A 15,940-nucleotide genomic window follows, 5' to 3' on the forward strand; every position below is an offset into this window, starting at 1 on the left:
GAAAGCCAAACAATTACTAGTGAATAAAGATACTATAGATACAAAAATTCAACAGAAACACCTAAAATCTTTAACCTGATCACACCTAGCAAGAAAAACTTTTTGCAGAGCAAAAATTAAAATAATTAAAATTAAACATTTTAAAAGTACAACTATATTTGGAGATTTTAGCTGAACTCTTAAAAACTTGCTAAACCCAACAATAAATAGAAAATATATAGAATATTTGAATAACAATCATGAAAATAAATTTGATTAAATGGACATGGCTACAACATAGAGGACAATTTTTTTTTTCTCTTTGCTTTTCTGAATATACAAAACCATGAAAAAACAGATAATTCATTGTGCATAAACTTATCCAGAGTATGGAAAACTTACCAACTCTTGTTTTTTGTTTTGTTTTGTTTTTTGCTTTAGTGGATGCATTTTATTTTACTTTAGCATTTTTCTCTGTTCTTTTTTTTAATTGAAATATAGCAGATTTACAATGTCGTATTAGTGTCAGGTATACAGCTAAGAGATTCAAATAATAGATATATCTATCTATATAATACAGAAACCTGTATAATTTAATCCCAAACTCCTAATTTATCTCTCCATCCCCCTTTCCTCTTTGGTAACCATAAGTTAGTTTTTGAAGTCTATGAGTCTATTTCTGTTTTATAAATAAGCTCATTTGTATTTTTTTAATATTTTGAGTATAAGCAATATCATGATATTTATCTTTCTCTGACTTACTTCACATAGTAAAATAATCTCTAGGTCTGCCCATGTTGGTGCAAATGGCATTATTTCGTTCTTTTTTATGAGACCGAGTAATATTCCATTGTGTGTATATACCTCATTTTCTTTATTCATTCATCGGTCAGTGAACACTTAGGTTGCTTCTGCGTCTTGGCTATTGTAAATAGTGCTGATAGAAACATTGGAGTGAATGTATCTTCAAATTATGGTTTTCTCTGGATATATACCCAAGGTGGGTCTGCAGGATCATACAGTAGCTCTGTTTTTAGATTTTTAAGGAACTTCCATATTGTTCTCCATAGTGGCTGTACCAATTTACATTCTTACTAACAGGGCAGGGTGGGAGGGTTCCTTTATCTCCAGACTCTCTCCAGCATTTATTACCTGTAGACTTTTTGATGATGATCATACTGACTGGTGTGAGTTGATGCCTCATTGTAATTTTGATTTGCATTTCTCTAATAATTAGTGCTGTTGAGCATATTTTCATGTCCCTTTTGGCCATTTCTGTATCTTCTTTGGAGAAATGTTTATTTAGATATTCTCCACTTTTTTTGATTGGGTTGTTTTTCTGATATTGAGTTGTTTGAGCTGTTTGTGTGTTTTGAAGATTAATCCCTTGTCAGTCACATCATTTGCAAATATTTTCTCCCATTCTGTAGGTTGTCTTTTTGTTTTGCTTATGGTTTCCTTTGCTATACAAAAGCTATTAAGTTTAATTAGGTCCCCGTTTGTTTATTTTTGTTTTTATTTCCATTACTCTAGGAGACAGATCCAAAAAGATATTGCTGAAATTTATGTCAAAGTGTTTTCCTCTAGGAGTTTTATAGTATCTGATTTTACTTTTAGCCTTTAATTCACTAACATATTTTTGTGTATGTTCTAATTTTATTCTTTTATATGTAGCTGTACAATTTTCCCACCACTTATTGAAGAGACTCTCTTTTATCCATTGTATATTCTTTCCTCCTTTCTCATAGATTAATTGACCATAGGTGTCATAGTTTTATTTCTGGGCTTTCTATCCTTTTCCATTGATCTATATTTCTGTTTTTGTGCCAGTACCATACTGTTTTGGTTACTGTAGCTTGTAGTATGAAGTCAGACATCAGAATCACTTCTTTTATGAGGTTAATTTAACCAGAATTGCCCAAAGCTCCAAATTAAAAAAAAATGGGGGATGAAAATATTATAATCTAGGTTTATTTTTGAACATAGGGACAAAAGCCCTAAAACAGTATTTTTTATTTTATTTTATTTTAATTTTTTTGTCCTTTTAAGGCCACACCTGCAGCATATGGAAGTTCCCAGGCTAGGGGTCACGTCGGAGCTGTAGCTACTGGCCTATGCCACAGCCACAGTAACACCATATCCAAGCTGCATCTGCAACCCACACCACAGCTTATAGCAATGCCAGATCCTTAACCCACTGAGCAAGGCCAGGGATCAAACATGCATCCTCATGGATACTAGTCAGATTCATTAAAACAGTATTTTGAAAAGCAAACAGGTATTTAAGAAAATAAAATGCTGACTCATAACCATGTTAACTTTAACCTAGGACTGTTCCACTATTGGAAATCTACTAAGATTTCTTCAGATATTGACAGTTAAGCAGAAGAAAACTATATGCTTGTCTCATTATCTATAGAATATTTTGAAATTAAAATTTTATACTAATTCAAGATAAAATATCCTAGAAAACTTGGAAAGATAGGAAACTCCTCATTCTAATTATGATTATCTAACATAAATATATATACCATGATTCTTCATCAAATATGAAATATTTAAACAATAGTATTTTCATAAGGAATAAGATGAGAATTGCTAACACTCCTTCTGTTCAACTTGCAGTGGAAGTCCTAGCTATCACAAGTTAAAATAATAATAATATTATTATTAATATTGATTAAATGATAGTGATTAGAAAGGATAGTTGTCATTATATTTTGATTACTTGATAGTCTACATAGAAAAGCCAAGAGATTCCACAGATAAACTTTTAGAACAAATAGGAGAATTCAACAAATTTTCTGGTTATGGAATAAATAATTTTAAAAATGAATATTGTTATAATATTTTTAATTAACAATTAAAACTGTAACTTAGAGACAGATACTGTTTGTAACGTGGAAACAGTAATGGGCCAGGAACAAATGTAACAAAAGATAGAATCTTTACAGAGAAAGCAATTACTACTGAAGAACATAAAACAAGACATAAGTAACTAGAGAGAGCTATCGCTGTCATGGATGCAAACACTCAATATCTTAAAGATAGCAGTGTTTTTCAAATTAAACTATTAAGTAAATGCAACTCAAAATCTCAACATGTGATATTGTGAAACTTGATAAGCTCTTTTACTGTTCATTTGGAAGGGCAAAGGAACAAGATTGCCTGAGATAATTTTGAAAGTAAGAGCAGTATAAGAAAAACTTAACCCTTCAGGTCTCTAGATTTATTATAAACAAAAATAACTTAAAAGATATAGTATTCATGAGTTCCTTTGTGGCATAGTGGGTTAAGGATCTGTCATTGTCAACTCAGTGGCCTTGGTCACTACTGTGGCACAGGTTCAGTCCCTGGCTGTGGAAGTTTCATATGCTCTGGGCTTGGCCAAAAAAAACCAAAGATACGATATTTGATTAGGGATTGACAAATAGGAAAATATATATACATATATAATGTAGTGGCATTATAAATCCATTTACTTTTGATATGTATATTTATACTTAAAGTGGTTTTCTTGTAGATCACACATAATTGGGTCTTATTTTTTGATCTCCTCTGACAATGTCTTTTAATTTGTGTATTTAGATCATTCAAAGTGATTGTTAATATAATTGAATTAACTTATCTACCATATTTGTTACTGTTTTTTATTTGTTGTTCTCATTCCTTTGTTATTATTTTTTCACTCTTGTTCTTTTTGTGGTTTATAATATTAAACGTCAAGAGAAAAATTTCAATTATTCATAGCTATTTTAGTAAATTACAGAAACAATTTCAAATGCAGAAAATCATTATGATGGGTGGCTAACAATGGTGAGTGAGGTAAAAAGCAGTGAAATCATTAAATATGAATTCCCTTTTCCCAGCATTTGCCTAAGTGTCTAACATAATAAAGTAGCAGAAGCAATTTTGATGATAATTAAAATAAATCATTATGTGAAATAATCATTATTCATTCTTTAAAATTAAGAAAGTATAAATATTTAAATGATAAACACAGAGGCCTCTTATTTTCATTTAGTTATTTATCACCTATTTTTATCTCGTTAATATTTTGTGGTGTAAGTGGGGCTTACTGTCTATAATCTGGTGCTTTGGAGTCTCCCATTTCATTTACTTTCAATAATTGATCGTGCTTGTTATAATTTTGCCTCATTTCAATGATACTAGATATTAATGTTAGAATATACCACTGTTTACACTAAATTCTGAAGACTCAGAAATACCACAAAGGAAAAGTAACAACAGGATCACAAATTTAAACTCGTTAATCTCAGTCCTTTACTGTTTCCTGGATTTAACTTTAAAATAACATATCACATTTTTTAGAATATACCAAGAATATAAGTATGGATTCACAAATGGCCTAAAATATTTAAATCATGTTTGCTTGTTGATATTTTTATGAAGATAGTGTTAGCTTTCAGCACTAAATTTAAAATATATTCTAAGTATATTTTAATTATCTAGGCAAGATTAATATGTTAACTTGCTTTATAAGTATGTATTTAAATCCATTATCTTCACCACCTTTAATTTTCCCTATGCCTTTCGAATTCCTGCAGAATTCCTCTGGAGGGCACTATTACCATAACTAATACAATTAGCTCCTTCTGGCTGTGACAGTGAGCTGCACTGCATGTTGGCTTGTGCTGGCTTACCTATTTCCAATCTTAATGTTCAGCATGACTCGACCTTTTCCACCTCCTTAAGAGAAAAAAATAAACTCTTCTGTGTATCTCTTGTGAGGATTATAGAAATTATCCCCAGTCACATTATACCCTATTTAAAAATAAACACTTTTTCTATCCTCCTCCTTACCTCTTGATAAGATACCCCTAGACAGCAAATGAAGTGCTAGTGTGAAATGGGAGTTCTGCATGAATTTTTTTTCTAATTGCTTTAATAGAAAATAAATAGAAGTTTAAATTGTCCTCTAGAAATCAGCTAAATATAAAATATCATCCAAATTTAATTTTCTTCCACATCTTTTGCTCACTAAATGGGAACTCAAGGTAAAACCAAACCAAATAAACAAAAAAACCCTTCAGAGGTCAAAGTTTCATGTTTCTATATGTCTGTAGAGAATACATGTTATTTTAGGAAAGTGAGGCTGCTCAGAAAGCTGTGTTTGATAACTATAACCTTGATAATCAGTTCATTAAATAATTTATGTGATCCTACTCAGAATTCTAATTGAATAGGAATGCATTTCATTGAAAGTCAATGGAGATAATTACCTATATTAAATAACACCTGGGTCACTGAACTGTTTATTTGTAGTAGTCTCTTTTTTTGTATCTTTGAATACTTTGTGTTTTTGAATCTTTTTCATTTACTGCTTAAATGGAAAGTTGAAAGGTGTTTGAAGACTTCATAAATTTCTAAATTACAGTCAGAAATTAAATACTACCTTCTAGATAATAAATGTCTTCAGAATTACTCTTTCATTTTATTGCTTATAATGGAAATACAGCAACTATAATTTTTGATATTAAGAAAGTGATAGTGTAGAAATTAATTTCAAAAGGGAAAAAAAAACTTTTTTATTTTCAAAAAACAATACTTTTTACCTGAGTATATTCCACACATCCATCCATATTTGTTTCTGAACTCCTAGCAAGTATGTTAAACATTGACCGTTGTATCTGAAGCAAATCATTTTATATTGATGACATTTATAAGAGGTAGATTTTTTTTTTCTTTCAAAGAAAATAACCTTTTTCTTGTCCTCAGCAGATTATACAGTTGTATTGATCAGTGGCTAATCTCCTTGTGGGTGTTCACTTTAAGATAGTGGTGTGGGTGGGGGTCTGGGAGTCAATGTGCTTTGCTTGCTACCATTTTCTAGTACAAAGAAATTCCTGGCACAAAGTGATCCCACAGAATGTGAAATTTTTCCAGAACCTCTTGTTGTCTTAAGAATTCATGTAATTTTGCATTGTACTTTATATAATTCCATGTTTAACAGAAAGAGAGTATCCCAAAACTATCTCATGTCTGTCCCTGACTTCTCTTGAGATTCCACTGCTAAAGCCATATTCAGGAAGCAAGAGATAGAAAATGGCATTTGTAACTAAATACCAGTTCCGATCTTAAGTTTATTGCTTACTGGTATTGGGCTTTGTACCATTTATTTAATTTCTCCAAACCGCAGTTGTTCCCTCTAAATGAGGTTTTTGTGCTTGACTGAACCACTTGAAATTGCTATTTATGCAAGTTAACAAATTGTGTGGTACCGAAAATTTCTTTTGGTTCAAGCTAATGATAGCTTTACCTTTCCACATACATGTGAATGAATTAATGTATGCAAAGCTCCCAACAAAGTGCTTGACTCAAAGAAATTTTATTTATGTTAGGAAAATTGTTCACCGCTCTATGCTAACAACATAAATAAAAACACCCTCTGAATTACAAATAAACATACCCTTGACTGTGATAAGTGAGAAGTCCTTACAATTAGAAGTCCTAGTTACATTTTTAACATCCATTACAGTAAATATCAACACTGTTATTTATTAAATAACTAGTTCATTTGGTTGTTAAAATGGTTGTGTACATGAGCATGTCTGTCGTGCATTTTCTTAGTAAAGAAAGAATAAAATAGTACAAATCTGTATTATGTAGAAACTGTACAAATATGTCAGGTGCTGTTCTAGATGTTGAGAATACAGCATTTAATAAGACAAAATCCATTCTCTCTGAAGGCATATAAACTAGAGAGAAGACCAACAGGAAGCAAGTAGATATAATTAAAAGCCTCATTGCTTACAGAGATATGGAAAAAAAAAAAAAAACCCTAAAATCTTAGCATGTAATAGGTATTTAACATAGATTTTTAAAATTCATCTTTTCTTTAATCGTTATCTATCCATACCATTAAATCACTGGCCCATCGTTCATATCCTTGGTAGCTTAGTTTATGCGGATATGTGATAAGAAGGTCCACATATATGGAGAATTCAAAGAATTCTGCCTTATTAGCTTCTCTGGAAAACAAACATCCTGTGAAAAAACCTTTCTCTTCTTTACTTATGCATTAGGAATCATACTTGGCTCTGGTTAAAAGGTGGTAGGCACCATAAAATTTTAAGGCCAGAATTCCTAGGTTAGGAAATATGGTAATTGTTACTGAGCTATCTGAATTATATTTCCCTAAATAACCAGCCTTCCTAAATGAAACATTTTTATTTCACCTTCTCTTTTTATAGCTGCATCCCCTTGGAATCTTTTATCATTTTATTGCATTTGAAGCGCTTTCTTTTTTGGGGAAAAAAGAACCATTTGAACTTTACAAACAGATATAAATGGAAAGAAAGAAGAGGAAGGTCAGATTTTGGGTCTGCTAACCTTGGCAATGTCCTTTGAAAGTAGTCCCCAGGTAGCTTTAACTTCTGCAGGCACACGTGAGCCTGAGATCACCCCAGGGTCCAGCCTGCTTGGCAAACTGACAGAGGTCACATTTTCACACAAATGAACAATTTCCCTGATAAAGTGAAACTGGTACTTAAGCAAAAGCTCTAATGAGCAGCCCCTGTCTTTAGTTCCCACTTTAAAGTATCCCCAAGGTTTCCAGTACAATTTCATTTGACCTTTAGCTAAAGACCATATTTTACTAGATCACCAATTCCCCCTGATCCCTGGAGTGTTTGCCCATGTCAGCACTTGTGAGAAACCCATGCTGCACACAAGGCAGGTGTTCATTGCTCTTTTTGAGTACAACCCATCTCTCCTCTCTATTCTCCTGATCTCCTATCTCTTCTTTGTGGGGATGATAGAAATTTTCACACTTTCTTCAGATTCTCCAAACAACATGACTTGGGTTGATACACTTTGGCTTGGGAGCAAACCATGTTTATGAGCTTATCTAAACTGCTGTTACTTTTTGGACAAACTTCAATATGTGTGAATTTTCTTAACATTTTAGTGAGCACAGAGTGTTTGTATTATAGTAGCCTCAAATCATTTATGAAACTCCCTGTTTTCCTGTTTGGTTTTTTTTTGTTTTTCATAATTAGAATTGTATAACAACTCTTGTAATTGATCATAGAGATTTTTTTTTGGTGTTAGTGATTGACTTTCATCGTATAACATCGTTATTACTAAAAAAGACATCCTTTTTGAATCCCCTTATGTACAGATAACATCATAGAGGTTATTAGGAGCAAACACTTAGTCCCCACTAATTATATCTGCATAAAGGAAGAGAATTTCCATTCTGCTTCCAAGAGTGAAAAGCATGGATGGGATACCTTATCTCTTCTACATCTCACACCTTCCCGGCAAGGGAATAACAGTGAATGATTAACTCAGTGCCCTGGGGGTACTAAGGACACATTTAATCTGCTTTTCCTGTCATAGGATAATCATCATAGGATGAGCTTTGTCCCTATGAGAGTGAGGCCTGCAGTTTGGTAGAGTTTAAGTGAATTCTAGAATGAAGTATTTTGTTGTTGTTGTTTACTTAATGAATTTTATTACATTTATAGTAATAAACAATCATTACAACCAAACCCTACAGCATGTCCATCCCAAACCCTCAGTACATTCCCCACCTCCCAACCTGTCTCATTTAGAAACCATAAGTTTTTCAAAGTCCATGAGTCAGTATTTAGAAGCACACTGTAGCTCTACATGGAAGCTGTGTGCCAATTTAGTTTTTATCAAGAATCTGTATCTTGATCTTCATCTCTCTCATCTGTGTGTATATCTTTCAATCAGTTGCAAATGTGTCAGGGAAAGTAAAGATGGTATTTGGTGAAGACCTAAATATACAACATACATAAATACACCTTTTTGTCTATAACAGGATACATGTTGCAGGATCACCATTGTTATGTATATTCATTCTAATGAATAGTACTTTGAAATACCTAACAAGTTCAAAAGCAAAATCAAAACTAGGTTTGAATGCCCTCAGACATCCTTTTACTCCCTAGCATTTTCGGTCTCCACTGTTAATAAGTATCAGATAGATTTCCAATGTATAAAATTTGAAACAACTAAGTTTGGTCAGAATTTAAATTGAAATTTTCAGATATCTTAGCTCTGGCAGTGTGTAAGTAATACCTTTAATGACATATATACCTATCCAGATGGTGGAAATACAAAATCACATAAAATGATTACAAGAAGAACTATTGGAATCTGTTAAGGATATGCTACATATTTTTTATGGTGCTAACTACTTCATCAGTGATATTTTATTTAATTCACAGAAAATACATAGTTAGATGTTATTTCTGTCTCATAGCTAAATGAAGTACAGGGATGATAGATACATTTTTGAAGTTTATAGAGCTTGTAAGTCTTCAAATTTACCTTCATGTTAGGATTATCTCTGGAACCTGACTCCTGTGCTATCCTACCCTCAGAAAAAAGTATAGAAAATTTTTTCTACCTTCGGACTAAGTTTGGCAAAAAAGATGATTTTGTGCCTCACTCTCATCTTCAGTATAACTGTTTCGTTAATACTACAAACTTTGGCAGCTTGAGTTGTATAGATCAGTGTTTTATAATATTTTCTAAAAAATATTCCTGACATATGAGTTATAAATATAGAATTTTTTCCTCAAAGTCATCTTTTCAACCACACAACTAATAAACTCATGTCATCAATAATGGAAAAGCATCTGACAATTTGGTTGCATCATATGAAAACTTAAGATGTATAGCTTCTTTGCAGTAAAAGCAAAATTTAATTAATGTACAATACAGAGGAAAGAAAGATGAGTTTATATATGGCTCATACGTCTAGGATGAGTTTAATGGCCCTGGAGTATAAATTGGGGTCAGCAGCTATGCTGGTCTTAGGTCCATCCAGCTTTACTCATCCATATCAAAAGCAGGAACATAAACCCAAGTAATTTTCCACTTCCCCCATGTTATCAGCAAACGAATTCCCAAAGTCCTCCCATTAAAAGTAAATATTGATTCAACAAACCTATCTACAAAACAGAAACAGACTCACAGACATAGAGAACAGACTTGTGGTTGCCAAGAGGGAGGGGGCAGGGAATGGGAGGAACTGGGAGTTTGGGGTTAGTAGATGCAAACTATTATATTTAGAATGGATAAGCAGTGAGGTCCTACTGCATAGCACAGGGAACTATATCCAGTCTTGTGGGATTGACCATGATGGAACATAATATGAAAAAAAGAATGTATACATATATGTCTGGCTGAGTCACTTTGCTGTAATGCAGAAATTGGCACAACATTATAAATCAACTGTACTTAAATAAAAAATTAAAAAGTAAATATTGACTCAACAGCTATGTATTTTTTGAGGCTAACAGCTCATAGCTTGGTACTGGAATTCTTCTGTGGAGTCCCTTTAGCTATATTTTTCCTAAAATACTGTACTGCTTTGAAAATTGAAGCCCGAAAAAAAATCCGTAAGTAATTGGAACCTGGGGAAACAGATAAATGTTACACAACACCAAAAATTCATAAATTTCCAGGAAAATAAGCATGAATACTGTATAAAAGGAGCCCTGAGATGGAAATGCTTAATTCTGTTTGTGGTACCAGCAGGGTGAACAACTGTTCTGGTTTGTATGGGACTGAGATACTTCCCTGGATGTCACACTTTCAAGTGTTAAATATCAGGACAGTCTGGGTAAACCAGGACTGTTAGTCAACCTACACTGGAAAATTATTCAGTAAGAATGTACATTTGAGGACAACTATTTAATAATAACAATATATTTTTTTTCTAACAAAAATTAACCTTATTGTTCTTTGGCGATTAATGTGGCCATCCAGTGCTATGAAGACTACTGTCTTATCTCTTTATTACAAGGAAGCAGAGGCAGATAGAAGCTTGTCAGGTAGTAGAAATGTGTGAATCAGTATAGAAGGAGATACTCAGGAATAGTGAGGATTGAGGGCACTGTTGAGCCAAGATGTATCTAAAGGCAAATTAGATTTAGTTTTGTTTTTGACGTTGTTCCATCCAAGCAAGTAACATTGTAGACTATGTCTGCTCAACACCTACCACTTTGAAACTTCTACAAGATTACTAGAAGATATGCCACAGTGAATATAGAAAAGGGAAGACATTGCAAGAAAAGAAAGTACTCTTCCAAGGAATGACAGTGTAAAAGAGACAGAGGTTGAAATACTCAGCATAAAGGGAACACTGGCTTTTGCAAAAGGAGGGAAAAGAGGTGTGGTATTGTTTTAGTAAAATAGATTAGGGCCAGATTTATGCAGGTCTGAGTTGTTTATATTGTGAGCAGTGATCATCTGTCAGAAGTTTGGGGTTTTTTTTGGGGTTTTTTAAGGCACCAAATTTTTAATTAACCCACCTTCTTTCTCTCTTTTAACATATTAAACCTTATAAACCAAATTAATATTTTTGACCCAGGGTTGTGATAAGGAAACGTCAAGTTACAATGTGGTGGCAGATCTATGCTGCTTTTACGTTTTTCTGGCCCCTCTCAACCTCTGGCTGTCACTTCTCTTATCCTTTCTTGACTACTTCTTAACAATATATTCCAACCCCTGTAAAACAGGGAATCAAAGTACCAACCTCACTGTTCTGAGGTTTAAGAGAATGCCAAGCACTGAGCCAGGCTCTCAGGAGCATTCAAACTCCAACAGTCTGTCCACACCCTTTTGACACAGCTCCTCCTCCTCTGTCATGGGCTGAGGAACTAATGAACCTATAAACCAAGAGTATGGGTGTAAAGTCCATAGGCCAGGTGAGGGCCTGGATGTTAAGGTGCACGGGCTTTGTGACCACTACTGCCGACTTCCAGACTACGAAGGGATTGACTGAGTGAGCAATTCCAAAACCCCCAAGTTTGTGGTTCCCTGTGGGTTACTCCCCTATACCTCCATCATGACTAGGGCTTGAGGAGGGACTTCTCAACTCCATCTACCACACACTTGGAACAGTATGAGGGATGCAGCAGAGGCCAAAGACTTAGTCACCAGCCCCAGGGAGTCTATGGGGGACATTATCAAACCATTCTCAGAGTGGGTGCCATTCACTCTTGGGGAGGAAAATGGGACCCAGGCAAGGACAGTAGCTGGAAGGCAAAGGGCAGGTCTGGTTCTCAGTTGTGGTAATGATCAGGCTTGAAGGGGCCCTCCTGGGATGTGCCTGCTGGGTCTGCTTCTCATTCAGCTTGGTCAGCTTCATGTTCAGCTTGCCCTGGTGGGCTTCAGCCACTGTTTGATCCAGCTTCTTGTGCAGAAAGCAGACCCTGAGAGGGTACTTGTATGGATGGGTCCACAGCTCAATCTGCACCAGCACCTGGTCAGTGGAGGAGTTGCTCATCATGAAACTGGGGTGGCCTATGGAACAGCCCAGGTTGACCCTTGAGCCCTCATCCAGCAGGATGATGCGATGCCCATTCTTCAACAAGTAGCGGTCCACCTGGGGCTTGATGTTCACCTTTTCCACAGCGTTCTCATTCAGCCACTTGACATCTATCTCCACGTCAAAATATCCAACATTACAAATGATAGTGTCATCTTTCATCTGTTCAAAGTGCTGGCTGAGGATGATGTCAGTACAGCCTGGGTGGTGACAAAGATGTTGCTCTCCTGACAGGCCTCATCCATGGTGGTCACCTCATAGCCCTCTGTGGCAGCCTGAAATGCTTTGATGGGGTTGACCTCTATGATGATGACCCAGGCCCAAAACCCCACAGGTCCTGGGAGTAGTCCTTGCCTACATCTCCATAGCCCATTACCACTACCACCTTGCAATCATCACATCTGTGGCCTGCTTGATGCCATCTATGAGGGACTCCCAGCAGCCATAGATGTTGTCAGACTTGCTCTTGGTGATGGAGTTGTCAATGTTGATGGCAGGCACCTTTAAGATCCCACTGGCCATCACACCTTGTACAGATTGTAGACTCCCATCGTGGTCTCTTCAGAGATGCCCTGGATGACTGACATAACCTGTGGGTACTTGGTGTGGACAAGGTTGGTAAGGTCACCACCATCATCCAGAATCATGTTGAGGGGCCAGTCCTTGAAGTACAGTGTCTACTAAATTCACCACAGATATTCGTCCTCCATTTCACCCTTCCAGGGGTATATTGGAATGCCAGCCTTGGTAACGGCAGCTGCTGCATGATTCTGGGTAGAGAAAATGTTGCAGCTGGACCACTGTACCCAGGGCAATAAGGGGCTCAGTGAGGATAGTCATGTGCAGGTAGCTTGCAATGAAGGTGCCCTTCAGTGGCTTGGAGGCCAAATACATCTCCTGCATGAGCTTCAGGCCCAGCATCTCATTCTCTGTGAGTCCAGGGCCTTGCATTCTCAGACATGCCATTGGCGCTTCTGCACATTAGTGATGGACATGAGCAAAGAGGGCAAAACTCAGGCTGGGGACAAGCGCTGGGCAGGGCAAAGATTCTTAGGAAAGAGTGTGACACTATTATATTTGACTCAGTATTGCCAGTAACTTGGAGAAAGGAGAAGGGGAAGGAGAGCACTTCGGATGTTATGGCTGTTGTCTCCTAAAATCATAATGATCTGAATGTATCAGTGAGAGTGGAGTCAAAGAGTCAGAGGCACACAGGAGGTAAAAGTGAGTATTCTTAATTTAGTACATGACTGAATATGGTAGCCAAGGAGAAGCAAAATATGAGGATGATTTGAAGCCTTCTTGCTTGAATGAATGAATAAAGTGTGATTCATTGTGAGTGATTTGAAAATGCAGAAAGTGGAGCAGATTTGAGCTGGGGAAAATTGGAAGCCAGTCACAGTTTAAATATGCATGTGGTTTTCTGCTCTCCAATGAAACTGAGTTGCAAAGTTGTTTTTATCATTCTTAATATTGTATCAAAATTCCTAAGATGACCATTCTGGTAGAAATGCTATAAACTTGGTAGAATGAGCATGGCTTTACAACAAATCCAGGTATAGAAGCTAGCACATAATGAAGTGGAACTCAGCCAAATAGGTTAATGGTCCTGAAAACCATTTTACCCCAAAATGAAAAAAAATGTGGGGAATTAATGAGCTAGCGGCCTTTACTTTTAACTTTAGAACAAGACATATTTCACAGTCTTATGGGATGCTATTTAGGGAATATTTCATCAGGTTAATTCACCAGCATTAATTATTATTTATCTCATATCTACAGTGCAGGACATTTCATTGTGTAATTTGCTAGATATGAAGAGACACAATTCCTTTCCCCCATGGAGGTTATATTGCAAAAGAAAAATGCCAAAAATCATTAGCAATTATGTGTGACTTTTCAAAATGATAATTTATTAATTTTTACCTAGAAAAGTTTTGGCCCTCCACTGAAATTACACACACACACACACACACACACACACACACACACACACACACACACGCCCCCCTCACTCTCCAGGTCAGAATAATCAGGAAAGAGTTTCATAGGGCAAGTGAGTGACAGCTCTATTCAACAAACATTTATTGTGCATTTATTTTATGCAAAGCTTCATTCTAGGTACTGCATCTTAAAAGTAAAGATTGATAACATATTTTTGTGCCTAAAAAGCATGTCGTAATTTACCCAGATTGACATATACATGGCATTTTTATACATTTTATACATGTCTCATTTGATTTTCAAAAGTATTCTCTGAAATAGGTAAAGAAAGTGTTATCTTACATTTTACACATGATGCAATTGTCCTGTAAGTAAAGTAAGGTAATATCATGTTTTTACACTTTGCCATAAAATTGTTGCTAGTTAGATAAATGAATCAGCATCACAATGGGGATGAAAAAAAAAAAAAGGGAAAGATTAAATTGAGAAGAATTTGTGGTCTGGAGCAAAAGGTATGGATCAATATCAGCAAACACACAGCATTGTCCCTGGACTGCCCATTCCCTTGACCACTGCAAACACACTAATCAACTCAGAACTTTTTTTTTTTTTTTTTTTTTTTTTTTTTTTGTCTTTTTGCCGGATCGTTAACCCACTGAGCAAACCCAGGGACCGAACCCGCAACCTCATGGTTCCTAGTCAGATTCATTAACCAATGCACCACGACGGGAACTCCAGAACTCTTTTCTATTAAGCTGGAATTGATCTTAGAACCATCTCTACACAGCCCTTCAAACAACCATTACAGTCCACTGCAAGTGACATTTGTCATGGAATCTTTTTTGTCACTGGACTTAGCAAAGAAAACAAGAAGACAATTGAAAAGCTAAGAGATAGCAAAGAAGGAACACAATGTAACAGATATCCTTTCATTGTATAGATATTCTCATAACAAAGTAAAGAAAAACTCTAAATTGCAAAAAAAGAAAAATAAAGAAAAAATAGACAAGAGAGAAAAGGAAAAGAAAAAAAAAATTGGAAAGCATAATGGTAGCCCTAACTTCTTAACCACATCGCTCTGAAGTTGTTGGTCTCTTTAAATAATCAAAAGTCTTGGTTCTTAATTTGAACAATGGGTGAATTTGAAACCGAGACCACTACAGAAAGCTAGGATCTTTCAGACCTTGCTCATTGAAAAGGACTATTGAGAATAAATCTACCTGCTTGCAAAATAAAATGACAAAGAGATTTGGCTGTATTGGCCTAGTTTCTGGGTGGAAGAAAACCACTTGACCTTCAACATCATGTCACTTAATAAGAACCACACCTTAAAAATGCATAGGTATTTACATCATATTACAATTGGAGGTGAATTAATGTATGAGCTGGAAATTGATTTTACTGAATATAGTTTTCCAAAACTAGTTTATAATTTTGTGATGACATGTAAGAATATAATGTAAACTTGTAATATATTTAAAAGATTCTCTATAATTATCCCTTTCCTTGATACAGCCCTCAAAACGTTGTTGAGGTTTAAATTAGATTATGTACGTAAACTCTTAGATTAATGGCACATAGGAAGTGCTCAATAATATTGATTACTATGATTATCATTATTATAATTATATCCACATTAAATTTTCATGCCTGGACACATAGAGAAAATAGGGAAAATGATTG

General features: G+C 35.2%; 1 pseudogene; it reads right to left on the reverse strand.

The window, feature by feature from the left end:
• Positions 11,269 to 13,353, reverse strand: LOC100151819 (adenosylhomocysteinase pseudogene; annotated as a pseudogene).

The sequence above is a fragment of the Sus scrofa genome, chromosome 5 (genome assembly GCF_000003025.6).
Source record: "Sus scrofa isolate TJ Tabasco breed Duroc chromosome 5, Sscrofa11.1, whole genome shotgun sequence".
Lineage (NCBI taxonomy): Eukaryota > Metazoa > Chordata > Mammalia > Artiodactyla > Suidae > Sus > Sus scrofa.